The sequence below is a fragment of the Rhinolophus ferrumequinum genome, chromosome 5 (assembly GCF_004115265.2).
Source record: "Rhinolophus ferrumequinum isolate MPI-CBG mRhiFer1 chromosome 5, mRhiFer1_v1.p, whole genome shotgun sequence".
NCBI lineage: Eukaryota > Metazoa > Chordata > Mammalia > Chiroptera > Rhinolophidae > Rhinolophus > Rhinolophus ferrumequinum.
In genome coordinates, this window is record NC_046288.1 from 12,447,428 (window position 1) to 12,458,851 (window position 11,424).

The 11,424-nt window shown below is 43.9% G+C and overlaps 1 non-coding gene across 1 annotated transcript; it reads right to left on the minus strand.

Moving 5' to 3' along the window:
• Positions 1-10,937: 10,937 nt before the first annotated feature.
• LOC117022679 (small nucleolar RNA U3) lies at positions 10,938-11,151 on the minus strand. The gene has a single exon (XR_004423085.1). It is a non-coding gene; the product is annotated as a small nucleolar RNA U3 (small nucleolar RNA).
• Positions 11,152-11,424: the final 273 nt, after the last annotated feature.

An 11,424-nucleotide genomic window follows, 5' to 3' on the forward strand; every position in this document is an offset into this window, starting at 1 on the left:
CCTCTTCCCATCCGGGTTTCAGTCCGTGAGTCTACACAGTCACTGCGGAATATCCTTCCTTTTCCCCAAGGCGCCTCCTGGTCTGGTCCTCCCCTTATGGGGTGGGGGGTGGGGGTCTCTACCTCCCCCAGGCATGGAAGACCACTCTGCTGCTGGGAAATTTGGTGCGACTGCCCCTGGCCCAGAAGCCAAAGCTCACCACAGCCATGCTCCTCAGGGTCTCACCCCCACCTGGAAAAGGAATCAGGAAGCTCTGCACTTGGACCCCGCTCCCCAAAACTATCTGGGCTCTTGTTTTCCCCTGATCATCACCCCTAACCCACCCGGAGGATGAGATATAAGGTCCTTCCTTTCTCAGGCACCCACAGTGTCTCCTCACTTTCACTCCTGCTCCAACTCTCCCTACCACAGTGCTGAAAGTTAATTTTATGTATCAACTGGACTAGGCTAAGTGATGCCCAGGTAGCTGGTAAAACATTGTTTCTGGTGTGTCTGTGAGAGGGACTTTGGAAGAGGTTAGCCTTTGCATCAGTAGGCTGAGTAAGGATGATGAGGGTGGCCAGTGAGGGTGGCCATCATCCAGTAGTTGAGGGCCTGCATAGAACAAAAAGGTTGAATTTGCTTTCTGCTTGAGCTGAGACATCCATCTTCTTCTGCCCTTGGACATCAGAGCTCCTGCTTGGTGGGCCTTTGGACTCAGACTGGGACTTACACGGTTGGCTCCCCTGGTTTTGGGGCCTCTGGACTTGGACTGGAACTACACCACCAGCTTTCCTTGGCCTCTAGCTTGCAGACTGCAGATCTTTGGACTGTTCAGCCTCCATAATCAACTGAACCAATTCCTATAATGAACCAATTCCTCTTACATCTCTCTACATATCCTATTGTTTCTGTTTCTCTGGGGAGCCCTGGCTGATACACCAACCCAGAGAATCTCTCTCCAGCTTGGGAGAGTGGGGCAAGGGCTTCACCTGACCCTGAGTATCAAGTGTTTCTAAGCTCTGAGACCCCCGAACAGTTCCTGTAACAACACTTTCCTGAGGTCATGGATGTCCAGAATGCCAGGAAATCTAAACGCTGCAGGAGTTGGTGGAAGGGTTAAGACTAACGAGAAATATCCAGGAGAAAAATATATGCTGCTACTCCAAAACTTACTGTGAAATGTAGGCAAGGTCCTTATTCTCTCCGAGCCTGTTTCTTCATCAATCAAAAGGGAAATGGCATCTATCACACGGAGGTCTTGGGAAGGGTAGATGTGAAACTCCTAGCTCAGCACCTTACACATTCACTCACCCACCCTCTGTTCATTCTGTTAGTACTTTTGGACAGCAAAGAGTAGAGGTCAGAGTGTCCAGAGCGACTGCTTTCCAATCAAGAAGGAAAGGAGGAAACGTGCACAGACATGCCCAGGGACCACGAGGCTGGCAGAGGAACCTTGGGGAATTGAACAGTGGGAGTATGAAGACCCTGGCACACAAGTGGGAAAAGGCCAGAACAAAGGTGCAGAATGATCACGCCCACCAAGGGCTATCCCAGCCACACACACAACGCTCCTCATCTCAGACAGATGGCTCCAGAGGCCTGCTCAGCCACACCCATCCATCCAGACGATGCATCCGCAGCCACAGGGGCAGAGTTTAGAAAACAGATCATAGCTCAGCAGTCCAACACATCTGGTCCTGACATCTCACTTGGGCCACCTGTGAAGATGGGGCCTCTCGGGCCCAACTGACCACCTTCATGAACCCCTGCCATACGTTTTACCATTGCCCTACCCAAACTTGTTTTATTTTAAAATGACACTTCTTTGATTTCATATATCTTTAGCAACACTATCTCATCCAGCCAATTAGATGATAATTAAAGAATTTCCCAAAGCTCTGGTTCCTTGATGTCAGAAAGCCATTTGCTTTTCTCTGATGCTTCTATTAGCCTATTATGTCCATTTAGCCTATTTGTACACAGCACTCAACTGCTCTAGCCTCTCAGATTACTGATTTTTATGCTTCTTCCTTAGCACTTAATGCAGTTCATAAATTTCACTCTAAAAGTTTAGGCATAAATCACACTAAAAGCCCAAGTTGCTGAAGAAAACTGCAGCAAATCAAACTTGGAATATCACGCCACCAGCATCAATTCTTACATTCACACACTGCAAATTAAGAGTTTTTTTCCTCCTGTTTATTTAAATATAAACTTTTCTTACAACTTTCCCTGATTTTATGTCATGCCCCAAACTAAAAAAAAAAAAAAAAAAATTCAAAATGTTCACTTGTTTATTTTTGTTTGTTTTTGTTGTTATTCAATATTGAACTTTCTGAGACGTATGCATAAAATGTACCCCAGTATAGAAACAAACAAATGAAAACAGATGCCTCTGAGAAACTATTAGTCACTCCTGGCCAAGATGAAATGTTGTAAGTTCAAAGTATTTTGGAAAGAAAAAAATTGCACATATCTCGGATGCTCTGAATATGATTGAGGTTGATGTCAATAGCATTTGAGGTGACCTGGGGCTGACAAAAGGCAAGGCCACGTGTTATCATCAGTACCTCTGGATAAGATGACAAACACTTTGTTGATGCAATCTTAGACATTGATCTTAATCAAGTTGTCCCAGTGACATCCATGATGGTCATTTTGTCACATCTTTTAAAAACAGATGAACAAGCTTCAAGAAGCTCTTCTCTGTGGAGATATTTTTCTTTCTTGGTAAATAAATATTCCACCTGTGAGATGCAGAGCATTCAAATGACACATCAGTGACCATTCTTTGGCACACTTTAAAAGGCAGAGAATTTCTCTTAGACGACATAATAATAATAATAATCGGCACTTTTCATCCTCAAAGCAATTTTTGCACATTAACTAATCAAGCTGCCCAACATCTGTGTTAGGTGGGTGAATAGGATCCTTATTTCCATCGGGAAGAGAGAAAAGATGGAAAAAAGTTGAGCGGCTGACGCTTAGCTAAGGTCAAAAAAATCCTGGACTAAAAGTCAGGTGACTCCACTTCAAGGCTGGTTAAGGCTTTGAGACTTTAGGCCAGAGAACAGAGGCTGCAGGATCAGTTAGGAGGATATTGCAATGTTTCAAGTGGGACTTCCGCTCTCCATGTGCTGGGGACAGTGTAGAAATTGAAAAGAGAAGCCAGAATGCTATGAGAGACCATCAGACCCTACCAAGGAGACAGTCATTTTATTTATCAACTTATTCACTGATTCATTACTTGACTCATTCACCCAGCTGAAGCTGTGTTGTCTGAACAATAGAATCTATCCATTTAGCATGTATTGGGTGTCTGCCAGGAACTGTGTTAGATTTGGGAGACACTAAATGAAATAGACACAACCCCTGATCTTCATTTCCTAATCTATGACACTGAGATAAAAAGGACTGCCCTCTTTTTCACAGAGATCACTCACTCCTATCAATTCCCGCTCTCAGGCCTTTCTGTAGTCCATCCCAACCTCTGTCATCGTCACTGCAATTGCCCTTGCTCAGGTCCTCGTCATCTCTGGCTCCAGGTCTCTGTCCTCACATCCTGTATCTGTTTAGTCTCTAGAGTATTTTTTCTAAACTTTCAGTGCGATGCTAACACTCTCTTGCTTAAAGGCCTTCAGTTACGGTCCTTGTATTCCAGAATAAAGGCTCTTCCTTTCAGGCTGAGGCCTCTTTCTCCGGTCTCATCTTCCTTACTCCTTACACTTCAGTACAGAGGTATTTTCAGTTCCCAGAACACAATAGGACGGGGTTGTTCTTGGCCTCTCTGGCTTTGCACACGTTTTTCTCTCTGCCTGAAATGACCTCCACTCGGCCCCTCTACCTGATCTGCCTGCTGAACCATCATCCTGCAGCTCTTCCTGGTCCTGCTTCCCTTCTGGGTAACCGTCCCTAACCTTCCCAGGTACAGTTCATCACTCTCCTCCTCTGCCATCTTATACCATGACCTTATATCCACCGCTCTTGAAATTATAGGTTTCCCTCGTTATCTGGGGACTCGTCATATAAACATTTCCTGTAATGACTTGCAAAAATGGTCACCCAATAGTTTCTATCCAAATCAGAAACCCATCATAATAAATCTGCACATTTAGGTTGCATGCAAACGCAGGCAAGAGGGAGTATATGTCAGCTGTTCTCCCAAAAGGACCTTATCACACACAAGCTTCTATTGTTTTGCATTGCACATTATTACTCTCATATATCCCACAACCTTATGTGAAAATGTCACCAAAGATGTAGCAGAGAAAGCAAAGAAATGTAAACTGCCTGGAAAAGTCCATACATTACAAGTGGCAAAGTGTATTGAGAGAGGTAAACACACAAAGGACCCACGTTTGACCATGCACACATCCGCATCTGCTGTGCATAATACTGTTTTTCCTACACATGAGAAAATGCAGACAAAATTTTAAGGTGTTGGTTCTGGAAAGCTTCCCTGGACATGGCATGATATCCTTTAAATCTAGAGAAATACCATGGTCAGTGGACCGACGGCTGCCATCAGAATGGCTTATGCTGAGGGTATGTTCTTACAGAAGGACATGTTCTACCTATAGAAGTAAAACCTGATTCATACCCAATGCTCTCCAGCATCATCGGACACTGCACAAAACCATCAGGAGTTCATTAAGGGCTAAAAAATTAGATGATTGCTGTTTAAGATGATTTATATTAAACCAGAAATCTTCAGTGTATAGCTATAGGTTTATAGGTGTTTACAAGCGTTTTGAGAGATTCCTGGAGAAATTGGTTGGGGGTTTTGGATGGAATGGGGACACATTGTTATTTTTCCAATTTAAAGCAATAGAGTACAGGTTTCCCTATCTGGAAATATGCAATCCAACTATTTTTTAAAGATTAAATTCGGATGATAAAGATGTCTACATTTTCTTGCACAGCTCTCTTCCCTTCAAGACTGTGAGTTGCTGAGCCAGAAACCTGTGCAATGTTTATCTGTGTAAATTCAGACATAAACACAATGCCCAGCATTGAGCTAATGTATATTGGATGAATAGACAGATGAACAGAAGGATGGATGGATGGATGGATATATGGATGGATGATGGATAAATGGATGTTCCAATTGCAATATTACTAGGTGTCCAGTCCCTGGAATCCACCAATGGACTCTCTGTTCTCATGCATAGCCAAGAATATGACTTTTCTGTTTCCTTCATGACACAACAGTGATGGAAAAAATAAGAAGGAAGATCTTGGAAGGCTATTTGGAGAGCACCAGGCATTAAATAAATGTAAGTGACTTAACAATTGTGGATGATTAACTAGAAATAGCAGCAGAATTCCGGAGCCCATAATATTCAATCTTGCCCCTGGCTTTTGCATTTGATCCAGTTTAAAGTGAGGTAGAAACATCCAGAATTGCATCCTCCTCCTTTCAGCAGAAAAATCAACATGGTTCCTTTCCAATTGGCATCCCCCTTAGTAGACTTCCTCTTTGCATTCTCAATTCCCTGATTGGGAATCATGTTTGCTCTCTGCTCAGGATGGTCTCTGTAGCCACCTAGAGGTTTTGAGCTCTGTTAATCAAACCTGTAAATCAATAGCCACTGAGCCATAGGCCACGTTGTATTCTCCATCAGTTGAGTATAAAACAAAAATAACAAAATTTCCCAAGGGTTTATTGGGTTAAAAAAAAAGTATTCTGTAGCTTTATTTATAAGTAACCCTTACCACCTATTATATGAGCCAAGAATCCAGGCCCCGGCTACCAGGAATCAATAGGTACTCAAATTGCTCCATCAATATGCACCTTCATTTATTCCCTTCAAGGTTATCTTGGCTCCTTCAGAGCAGACGCTCCTTTTCTCCACTATAGCCATGCCCTTTAAGTTAGGTGAGACAAGCAAGGAAGAAGACTCTCGTACCAGAACATCAGCTGGTGCATTCGCAGCCCTGGGAACCAGGCCAACCTCAGTGGTAAGAGTGGTGGGAGCATGTGGCCAGTAGCTTCACTTGCTTTTCTTGTTTATCCAGAGAATTATATTTCTAAACACAGCCTCTCCAGGATTTCCCCAGGTACACATCAAGGTCACCAACCTCGCAGGTAAGGTAAGAGCATAACCATCGTAATTTATTTTGTATCAAAGACCTTGGCACTTAAGTACATAATACATGTTCATTGCATGAATAAAACATGCCATGTGGAGAGAGCTGGGGTGCAAAACAAACCTCTGCTATTTACTAAGTGCATGGCACCTGACTTACTGCAGCAGTTGCTGCTTGTGCGTTCCTGCTCTGGTAAGTTGTGATTCTTTGAATCTGCCTGTCTCTCCAATTTTGGGGACAGTGGTTTGCCCTGCGACCTCACTTCTCGGACAGATCTAAGAAGAGTTGTTAATTTCCAGTATGTTTAGCTTTTTATTTGTTGCTAGGGTGGAGTGGTGACTTCTAAGATCCTTACATGCCAAAGTGGAAACGGAAGATTGCAGGCATAACTTTTACTTTATAAAGTAAGACAGGCAAGAACTATCCCATTACTTTATATTAATATTTATTTAAATATACAGAGGGTGCCCAAAAAATGTATACACATTTTAAGAAAGGAAAAGGGTATTAAAATTGTAATACTCAATATATACCGGTAATGAAAGATGAATACAAGTCACGTTTGACTTCTGCAATTACAAGAGGTTCTAGAAATGATTACCATCAGTGTCCAGACCCTTCTGGTTACGGCAAACTACTGCGTCAGCACAGATAACATCTTTTAAAATGTGTATACATTTTTTTGGCACCCCTGGCACATATATATATATAAAACTTACCACATGCAAGACACTATTTTAAGTGCTAATAAACATAAACTCATTTTCTTTCCAAAGCAACCCCAAAGAACCTTCAAAGGCAGGTGTTTTGTTTTTTTTTAAATCATCCCCATTTTATAGGTGGAGAAGCTGAGGCTGAAAAATTAACCAAAAGAACACAGGATTCTGGCTGCAAACACTATGCAGGCAGCCTTTTACACTCAGCTTCATTTCATTTTCTCTAAGCCTTCACCTCCTAAACTGAAGGTTTTTATTCCTGCTGGAGTTGTGGAGAGTCGCATTCTGAGAAGACCAGGGGATGGTGTGGCAGTGGAGAGGGCGTCCTGCTCATCAGCCAGCACTGTCCCCACCCATGAACCCCCTTCCATGTCTCCTTATTCCCTGAAGACGAGCAGCTCTGCTCATGTGCATTCCTGAGTGGGTCTGGAGTTTGTTCAAGACTCTCAGCAGTGGTAGAAATACAAAACCATTGCATCTGTTCCCATTACCACTTCTAACTGTGCTGCATCAAATCCCCTTCCTTCTCCTTCACTGACTTCTTGGGCATATTTTATAACTTGCAATCACATTTTAAAGGTCCAGTCTAATTCCAGGCTTATCTCAAAGGCATAAAAATAAAATTCTTTTATTTTTTTATTAGTTTTAGGTGTACAAAACAATGTAATAGTTAGACATTTACACCCCTCATTGTGATAACCCTTCTCCCCCAATCTACTATCCCTCTGACATCACATAGAGCTGTTACATTTCCACTGACTCTATTCCTTATGCTGTACTCCATATCCCGTGACTATATATATATATATATATATATATATATATATATATATATATAAAATTATAGTTGGCCTTCAGTATTATTCAGCTTCAGCTTCAGGTGTACACGTCAAAGGCACTTTAAATCGCACTTCTTGCCCTTTCGTCCAATGCAAATCTGAGAGAGCGTCAGGGTGCTGGGCTGGTGTCACCCTGAAACATCTCCATCGCCCTCCCCCTCAAAGCTGGCTTCACGGGTGGGAGAGTAGGAACCATGATAGGGAGGGTGTCAGACCTCATTCTGCTTTGGTCTGGTTTTATATGGTAGTTTCCTGTATAGACAACAGAAGCGATTTTCTTGGGGTGCTGTTCAGCTTCATCCCAGCTCCTCTCTCTCTAGGACTATCTCAAAGAGGCAGTCATGACTCCCGTCCCTACAAGGTATCCATGCCGTCAGGAAGTAAGGCGTTGCCTGGCTGGACCCAGCAGCCACCAGGGCCACACTGCATCTGACCCCTCCTCTAACCTCCTGCCCCTTCCTGGGAACCATGGGGAAAACTCTGGTCCTGCTCCGTTTCCTCCGTACCTCCCAGAGGCCTCTGGGAATGTGAGTGAGTTTGCCTTTATCCTTTCCTTCCTAGGTCTACTCACCCCTCTTCCCACTCTTGAAGTGAAGTGGCACTAATTTCTATGGTTGAGCACAACGCTCACCTTCAGATTCCCCCACGTACTCCTTCACACACCCCATTCGCTCTCATAGCAGCTCCAGGGTGAACAATGACAGCTCAGCTGGGCAGCAAGATGCCTTTCTCCTCTTGTTACGGACACCCTCTCCCAGGGTATCTTGAAATCTCTCTCCCCCCAGTTAGGCTTGGGGGTTGGTGAATGTCCCACCCTTCCCTTTCCCAAACAGAAGAGTGGGAATATTCTGTTAACAACACCACACTACAGATAAGAACCTGGCGACCCCTCTCACCCTCCAGTGCTCTCTTCCTGGGAAGGTGGTCGGTGGTTGATTGTATTGGAGCTGGTGCTGGGCTGCTTCGTAAACCCAGGGAAGGGATGGCTGGCAACCAGATTGTTATGAACTTTCTTTAGCATCGGCTGTACTTAGTTCCTCTTGTTTTCTGTGCTCAGTCCCAATTACAGGACAAAAGGAAAAGTCCTTCCAGACTTCCTCACAGAGTCCAGCAGTGACCGGTGCTGCTTCTCTGCCTACTTTATAAGGGATTGTCAGAGTTGCTCTGCTGGCCTGTAGCAGTTATCCTCTACGTCCACTGAGGGCATTTCCTCTCCAGAAGGGAGATAGAAGGAGGCACTCCTCTACAAGGCTTGAGACCAAGAAGAAGAAAGGGAATTGAGAGTTTTGTACAACCACTTACTTCTACACGCTTTTCCACACTTCCTCTTCCAATAATTCTACGCATAGTAGATACAACTGAAGCTAATAACTTGCCCCTGCATTCAAACACTAACCTGTGTTTACAACCTCTCTTTGTAGCACAGCCTGCCTTGCTGAGAGGGTGACCCCAAGAGGCAGGGAGGGTCAGGGAGGATGGGAGTCCTTCACTGGATGATTCTTACATTGTTGGCTCATGTTGCTATTAAACTTCAGTGTTGATGTAAAACATGTTATGCCGGTGTATCTTATCTCCCTAACTAAATTATAAGCATTCTGAAATCAGGAACATATTGATCTTTTCTTTCCTCCCATGGCATTTAGAGCAGCACCTTATGAACTTACATGAAAGCCTTACAATATTCGTTGAATCAAGAAATGAAGGAACAGGAGACAAAAAGAGATTGTGTACAAATACGCCAACTCCAGGCCCTATAATGGCACAATGCAAGTAATAAGTATTCAATGAACTTCTGTGGAATTGAATAAATTGCATAGAGTCTTCTGTGTGCAGCAGGTTTATGTCAACAATGAGAGTCTCCAAGGACGCAGGTATAGATTGCACTGAGAAATAGAATTTGAAGATTAGGACATAGGAACAAACCAGGTAAAGTTTCAACAGAAATGAAATCAAATACTATTTGCAAATCTTCTCCAGGCTAGCCTGTTTCTTTCCAACATTTTCAATTGGAACTGTTAGTTTTATACTAGCAAACGAAGTTATGATTCTTGAAGCATGTGCTCGAGTTTGATTGTAACTCAATCATTTCAAATGTTCTTAGTCACTTGCGAAGGATGATTATAAAATAATGAGATTGATATTTATGTGTGGCTTGTAGAATCAGGTTTGTTGTTTTACAGCTGCACATCATATTTTGAAAAGGTCTTTCTTAAAACTTGAGGCAATGGCAAGTGATCGATATTCAATCAGTTTGTGCAGAATATGATGATGGATTTGAGATCACTGGGGTCTGGAATAGTTGGATGCCAAGAAGTCAATAACTCTCATTCATTCATTCATTCAACAAATATCTTCTGCATATCTACTGGGCACCAGGCATAGAAATATAAAGGTAAAAGGCATAGTTCCTCTCTTAAAGACAGCACAGAGTTATTGGGAATTCAGATGAGCGGGCAGCCAGTTTCAACGCAGCGGGTTAAGCGTCGTGGTGGAGGCAGGCATGGCTTTCATGGGAGCGTCTCATCCAGACCTGGGGGTGTAGGGAAAGGCTTCCTTGAAGAAGTGATGGATGATTAGTGTTTTGAAGGATAAAGTACTAGCCAGATGAAGAAGGGGAGGAAGTGTACCCTGGGCAGAGGAGAAAGACACATGACAGAAGACCAGAATGCAGTGTGATGACAAGCTTTTCCTCCCAGAATCTAGGCAGAGCAATGGAAAAAGTTTCGAGTAAGTGGCATCTGTTGCTTATTATCAGGAGCAGAAGTCAGGATCTGAGGAAATCAAACTGCATTCTTGATTTTTTTAACAGTGTATAGCTATAATATACATATTAAAAAGGCCAGTTTTGAACTATGAGTAAGACAGCTACACACACCATGTGTAATCACAGGAATCCTGCAAACAGGAGTGCTGGATGTCCCGTTTTCTGCTTCTGCCACTCCCCACAGAAACACATGGGGACCCGGGCAATTGCCACCACCACCATCACACGGTCCCTCGTTCCCGGGGGGCACCACCCATAGCACGGGCCTGGCCTCAGCCCTAAGAACCCTAGCTGGGCGGCTCCTCCCTGGCCTCGGTCCTCCGGTGACTGCACAGGTGCCTCTACTTGTCCACATAGCTCAGAAAGGTAAAGCTTCGGCATACCTTTGTGATGGGCCTCAGGAAGGAAAAGCCGGGACTGGGTGGTCTTGTGTTATCTTTCTCAGTGTCCAGCGTCAGGGATGGATGAGAGGAGACTGGTTATGGGATCCGCCAGGAGGCCCACAACCACCCACCCAGTTTTTTTTTGTTGTTTTTTTTAACAAAAGCCACTCAGACTGTATTCTCTCCCTCATATGCTACTAAAGGAAGAAAAGAATGATCATCAATGGCTAATGGCAGTTACAAAAGCAACACCAAGAGCCGGCTGCACACTCAGGAGAGAACACTGCACCTCCTCCTCGTGGTTTCAGGTGCTCTACACATTCAGAGAAACTTCTCTAGTAACAAACTACAGAAATGATCCCTGAACGTACAGTCTTCACCCACCCAGTCTCAACCCCCAGAGATGCCACAACCTCACTAGTGCCCAGCAAGGAAAAGAAAGGCAGTGCCCAAACTTGGGAGGCAAGCTCAGGCATAAGTTTGTCTTCTATGGAGAATGAAAAAGGCACTGTTTGATCTCTGTGTCCAAGAGAGCAGAGAACTCAGGCTCCATTTATGCTGGATGGACCTGGAGGTTGGGGTGAGTTAGCAGAGTCTGTGAGCAGCAGGGTGGCAGCTTTCTCAAGTCCAGGCTGTGCATTTGGGATTGA